Source organism: Cicer arietinum, chromosome 8 (assembly GCF_000331145.2).
Source record: "Cicer arietinum cultivar CDC Frontier isolate Library 1 chromosome 8, Cicar.CDCFrontier_v2.0, whole genome shotgun sequence".
NCBI lineage: Eukaryota > Viridiplantae > Streptophyta > Magnoliopsida > Fabales > Fabaceae > Cicer > Cicer arietinum.
The window spans coordinates 21,476,189-21,483,272 of record NC_021167.2 but is presented as its reverse complement, the minus strand read 5'-3'; the positions used below and the strand labels follow the sequence as shown (position 1 = coordinate 21,483,272).

At 29.7% G+C, this 7,084-nt stretch overlaps 1 long non-coding RNA gene across 2 annotated transcripts; it reads right to left on the bottom strand.

The window, feature by feature from the left end:
• Nucleotides 1-1,152: 1,152 nt before the first annotated feature.
• On the bottom strand, nt 1,153-3,591 carry LOC113784065 (uncharacterized). 2 transcript variants are annotated; one of them, XR_012161705.1, is made up of 4 exons: nt 2,867-3,591; nt 2,398-2,467; nt 1,718-2,215; nt 1,153-1,546 (listed from the first exon to the last, which is right to left on the bottom strand). It is a non-coding gene; the product is annotated as an uncharacterized lncRNA (long non-coding RNA). The 2 variants fall into 2 exon arrangements; XR_003470092.2 differs by having other exon boundaries at nt 1,718-2,467.
• Between the last annotated feature and the right edge of the window lie 3,493 nt (nt 3,592-7,084).

The following is a 7,084-nucleotide window of genomic DNA, read 5'->3' as shown; positions in this document are numbered from 1 at the left end:
AGCATATGATTCTGCTGTAAGATTCAAGAAATGCATATCTTTTGCAAATTCCAAACTCTTCCACATAGCTAAAACTTCTTATACATTTGAATCTAGTAATGACATTATTTGCCAAGAACTAGCAGAAACCACTATACTATCACCGTCAATATTAAGCTTAAAGCAACCACTAAAGAGGGTGTCCAACAAACATAAAATGTAGGCAAAATGGGATCTCCACTTAGCTTCTCCAACAACACTATACTAATAGTTATGCAAATGTCATTAACGGTTCTCATGTGATCATAATGAATATTCATTCGACTTGAAGTCAAGTCACTACGATCCATACTTGGAGATTTGTATATTGTGAGGCTATCACACATTATTTGTAACAAGACAATCATAACGATGGTTATTGGGTCTACAATAAATCATTTAGAAAGATGTGAGTGATGTTGATATAATTCATCCCTCATGCATAATAGGAGTTATATATTGAGTCTCTCGATAGAGTGATATGTGAAATGTGTGTGACCACGTCAAAATAGATCCATATAAGATATTGGCTACATTAGTGATACCACATATACTCCGGAATCGAGAAACAAATAATTGGACCTAACAAGGATGACATATTTAATCACTACTAGAAATTAAGGTTTTACCTGCGGATTTTCCTGCGACTTTAAGCTAAAATTCCACAGGAAACACGTTTACCTGCGGATTTACTTGATGAACTATTTCCCCACGTAAAACCTTCGTGGATAACTGTTTCCTGAGGATTTCTATATCTGCATGTAAGGTACATGCGGATAATTCCGCAGGAAAAATCAATAAAATCCGCAGCATATATTTTATATATTTAAGACATTTTCTTACGAATTTTCATGCAGAACAAGTCTGCAGTAGCTTCCTGCGAACGTTATGCAACATTGTTTTGAACGAAAATCCGTAGGTAAATCCGTTTCAATATTGTTTTCAAAGAAAAATCTGTAGGAAAGGTTCTTTTCTAGTTTTCAAAATATATAAAAATTTCAACTAAAAGTATATGAAAATATATAATATTTTTGAAGTATTTAATTAGAATACTATTAAAATACTTTTGAATTCCTCGATAATTTAGTAAATACATTTTGCCTACTACACTCAACTCATAGATTTGTACTAGATTATCTCATTATAAAATTTCTATATAAATGACTCGTATATTTATATTATTCTCATAAATACATCAATAAACTTACCCCTTTTTTCTTAATTGTTTGGATAGACATCTTTATAATCAAGCTAAATTTGAAATATTACTAGTAGTAACAATCTTAACTATATATATGAGTTGAATCCCTCCTATGGCTCAATAATACATATGATGTTAAGTGTTAAGAAACAAAGAGGATTTGCCCCCAACATTCTCAAATAGCTAATCCTCCACTTATGATGATGGATGAACTTTGGCTCAACTGAAAACCATATGGTGACATGTATTATCACAAGGATAAGGACAATCAATGACTGTAACACCTTCTCAGTCCAAAAATCAGTCTCCAACAGCTAAAGCAATTACCTACATATTGTTAATGTATATGTACATATTAGTATTCGATACATAAATATATTTAAATTAAAGAGTATTATCAGCAATCATCTCAAGAATCACCATTAAGTAGCATTTCCCATTGTCAAAAATCAAGCTCGTACTAACATTTCCCATTGTCAACTAAAAGCTTGTACTCACCTTGTTCCCAACAGCTGGAGAATTATCTGAAAACCATGTATCATGCCTCTCGGTTTGGCAGTGCGCAAAACACGAATTAATAAACAGTCCATTCTATTTTGATCTTGAGAAATCTTTAACAGAATTCAGCATGTGATTCCTGAATCATGTATTCAAGAGACATTAAAATGTCTTAAACAATTGAATAGTATGTATTTAAGATTTCTCTTCACTTGCAATGAATGGCAAAAATTGGTTTTGTTGCCTAGTACATTTAGCATGGTTTAATCTGCAATCATGCTAATGTCCATGGGGATCTGTTGATGGAGGAGCTAAACTAGATTGGATCTGATTATAATTGGAAACATGATTGTTTAGTACAAATAATTTAATGATCAATACTATCATAGATCATATTATATGATTTATGATAAAGTTACCTGCCATGAATCATACGCAGCATTAAGAAGAAAGAGTGGGGGTTCTAACACTGATAATCAAGTTCTGAGGGAAGAAGCACTAAAAAGAAGTAAAAACAAAACACTAGTAATTAAAAGTTCAATATAGAGCAAGCAATATCAAGAGATCTATTTTCTGCATATTCTTTCAAGTTATATTAACAATACATTAATAGCGAAGCAACCAGTTAAACAAAGTATTGTTGGCTGTAGCATAACAAAGTATTGGAAGAAAATACTCACCGAGATTTGGACCTCTCTTGCAACATATTTTATGGATCCTTAATCGTTCTCTTTGAACACCACATAGCCCCTGAAGAAGAATCTCAACTGTCAGGGTAGTTTCGAATACAATCTTTTCCACATATAGGAACCCTTTAAAAAATTGTAATATTAAGATGACACATCTTGAAAATCTTAAAGCACAACTTATGGATATATTGAGCATAAGAAAGATCAATTCATTCATCATTTTCAAATATTATTGTAATCTAGAATCTTCCATCAAATAATCTCATGGCCCTTGAAGAAGAATCTCAAGGACCTCAGCATGCTGCAAAAGATAACAAACATCAACTATCGAGTACTTCTTGAATACTGTCTTTTCCACATGAAAATATCTGATGAAAAAATGTAATACTAAGATAACACTTCTTGATAATCTTAAAAGGACAACTTATGGATATATTGAGCAAAAGAAAGATGAACTCACTCTTTACATTCAAAGATTATTGTAAGCTCAAATCTTCCATCAAATAATCTCATAGTTCCAATGAGTGCAGAATAAATTAGAGATATGCAACTAAGACCAATGGTGACCATCAGAATGAAACTATTATGTGGTTATTGATTCCAAATCCAAACCAAATAGTAGGACAATATACCATCCTATTCATATATACGGAAACTACTAGACAAGAATGACAATCTTATAAAACATTAAATAGCTCGACCTTCTGAAAAAGGCAACAACATAATATGGCTCAAAGGGAAAAACATATTTAGTACAAAAAGAAGAAATATGGTGTGAACACAAGATGTCAACATATGATTAAAGTTTTTAACACCTTGAAATAAAAGACATGGTCAGCAAGTAAAGTAGTTGCTGATGGGAAAGCATGGGAAGATGATTCATTGTAGATATATATGATGGAGATCGAAGACATAGGAAATCGAACAAAATAAAATTCACCAGTTAGTTGCAAATCTTAAGCAAGTGTGGGAGATACAGGAAAAGTTAGAATAGATATGGACTTGAGAGAGACTCTGCAACTAAAGCAATAGACTCTTTGGCTCCTTGTAACATATTGCTCCTTGTAAGCTATACAAGCACAATGTAATTAAACTTCGCAAGTCAAATCTAACTACACCACCTTCCAAGAAATAGAATAGATTTCAAGAAATAATAGAGACCCAGTTTCATGTTTTATAGAATAAAACATATAAATACAAATGTCTAAGTAGACAATTAAATTAAATAAATAAACTTGAACACAACAATTATAGTTACCAATCAATCAATCAATAAAAAGAAGAAGAAAATAATAATAATTAAAGAGAAATTAGAAGTGGTTTAAGCACCTTGCCCTGTCTTCAATTAAGACATTTGAATAATTTTCTCACTAATTGTGTAACAATAATGCATGACAAGATGCCACTCATTGTTTATAATATTTTATATTATTGTCAATTAAGTTGGAGTCTATAAAGTCACACGATAGAATAGTTAAATTGGAAAATAAAAATTTAATTAAAAAATTATTTAATTAATAATTTAATTAAATAAAATGAATTGAACTTGTAATGTACAAAATCCACTATGGCAATAATGTAGAAATGAACAATATATATATATAGAGTGTCTCCTTTCAACGTAACCTTATAATCATTATTATTGTGCCATCAGCTATTCATCACGCTTTCTGAGGCAACCGTCATGTAACGCCTAGTTACATGGGTACTATAATTGAGGTAATAATGAATAACTTTTCATATTTCTATAAGAGAGTAAAGTACTATAATAAATAATGAATTTTCTTAAAAAAATAATATTGTAAAATCTTTAAAATAAAATTTTATAGTTAAAAAATATTTTTAACATATAAAAATATTTAAAATTGGACATTTAATAACTAAGCCCAAAATAAAATACAACGTAGAAAAGGTTAAATGGTGTATTTATAGCTGAAAAATCCTTTTAACATATCTAACTATTTCCACATTCCAAATAAATGTATCATAAAAGAATTAAAGGGTATTTACTCCCCTATTAAAAGGTTCTTTGATAAAAACTCTCTCTATTACTCGCTACCGGTTACTATCACAACCATAGATAATTTAACTACTCTCTTTGGTGTTGATATATTTATACCGTTTAAAATTTTAAATCAACGTGCTTCTTCTTTTTCAATTAATCCGTTTAATGTAACAAGGCTATCTAACATATGACTCATTAGATTTTTTATTTGTTTTGTAATTTTTTTTTTCTCTCTCTCATTTTATCCTTATTATTATAATAGAAAATTTTACTTATCCCCACTTATAATGATTTTTGGCATATCTTTTTTTTTTGTCAACTAAGATTTAATAAAAAATAAATAAATTGGGTCACAAGATCAGAAACACCCCAGTAGCCCAAAATCAGAACACAAACATTCCCTTTTACACATTCTTTTAAGGGTTATGAGGTTGTTGCGACTAAAATATCTTCGTGTTCTTGGAAGTTAACTTTTGGGCTGCACTCATTTTTCACCATATTTACAGTTGAAATAATTATCTAATTGATATTGGTTAGAGATTAATTAAATTTTAATAGACATATTTGCTTTTTTTTTTTTTTTGAAATTTACCTTGATTGAATCATTGTTTCAGTTATGAAAATCAAAAAAATAATTAATTTATAATAATAAAAAGAGTGTCGTCAATTGTAACTAGTATTTAAATGACTCTTTAAATATTGTGGATTACTTATAAAGATGTTCATTGTAATACACTCCAGTTTTTGAAAATTTATGTTTAAATGCCACAAAATTAGTTCAATTGAAGGTAGTCATTTTTCTAGAAAACCAACATGAGGTATTCTCTCAGAAGTAAGACTTTCTAAGTGTTTATTGAATACATCATAATTTGTTTATTGGATACAATATAATTTGTTTAGTATAAGATTCAATAAATTTAGCTATGGTTATAAGCGATTATGTTAAAAAATTTAAAAGAATATCTACGAAACTCTAATATGATAATGCAGTGAACATGAACAAATATAAATACAGACATTAAATTAAGGAAAAAGATGAAAGGAAATGGGTAAAAGAGAAAAAATAGACATTAAATTTTAAATATTTTTCGATGCGGTTGTCAAGGTGGTTATTGTGATTTACAAGGTACTAATATAACTCGTTTTCATGATTGCTACTTTTTAGTATATACTTTGATAACAAAACTATACCCTAATGCAAGTACATTTACCCGTATAAATTAGGCAACCTTAAATTCCGTTTTTCATATACTACACACAAATGCTGTAATACACATAATTGTCTAGCCCAAAGCCCTAACTCTATTATCTATATAAGGTACTCAAGCAAAATAGTTTATTTGTTCATTTGGCCAAATATTGAATAAAATTTTGAAATTTGTATTTTTATCATAAACATATGGTGGATGGCGTAATGGCAAATGGCAGAAACATGGTGGACACATTCAAAAACTTTTAATATATATACAAAAGAAACAACGGTAATAAATAAAACACAATTACGAACCAAATTAAATTTATAAACAATAAAGAAAATCAAATTAAATTAATTTAAGATAATTTAAAAATTGAATGTCTATAAACAAATAAAAACATATTTAAGATAAAACTTCGATTTATAGTAGTGTAAACACGAAAATGGCTTTCATTTATCTTATCTGAGCTCGGGGCGGTATAAGGAGACACTGAAATAATGGAGAGTGGTTGGCGCTAGAGTTAAAAGGGAGGGATAGAGTTTTCTCATGCTCTAAAGTGAAGAAAGAGAAATGAACTTAAAAATAAAGGAGATGTTAAATGGATGTAGGCAACTGTAATAGAGGAAATAAATAGGACATAAAATGAGTCGAGATAAATTAAATATTGATTCAACGCTCTTCAATTTAATAAGAACTAGTTGAGATGAATTTATTTTTTAGTTCGAAACTCGATTAGAATTTGCTATGACTTTGATTTTTAGCTCGAACTCAACTCAATTTAAATTTACGAACAACTCAATTCATCTTGATAACTTGAAACAAATGAACTAAAAAAAATGAACAAATATATTCCTTCAATTTTAAGTTAAAATATTAATAAAAATCCATATATCTATACATTAAGTGGGGGTGTATTCAAACTAAATTGAATTACACAAAACTGAAAACGAAGAACGTTCTTCGTTTTCCAGTCACAAACCAAGATCGATCTTGGTTTCCAACACTTTTCCTTAATTCAAGTTTCTAAGTGATTTTACACTTATCAATCTTCTTAGCTCTTCAAATCTACTTGTCCTCAAGGCCTTGGTCATTATATCAGCCAATTGAACTTCAGTTTGACAATAAATGAGCTTCAATTTGCTTCTTCCAACTTGATCTCTTATGAAGTGAAACCTTGTCTCAATGTGTTTGCTTCTTCCATGAGACACATGGTTCTTTGCCAGATTTATTGCTGAAATGTTGTCAATTAGCAATGGAATTGGCATGCAAATTTCAATCTTCAACTCTGATGTTAATGATTCCAACCACAATGCTTGGCAAGCTGCATAGCTACCAACAATATACTCAGCTTCGCATGATGATAATGCTATCACATGTTGCTTCTTTGAGCTTCATGCTATTGGTGATTTCATGAATTTGAACACATATCCTGAAGTGCTCCTTCTATCATTCTTGTCTCCACACCAATCTGAATCTG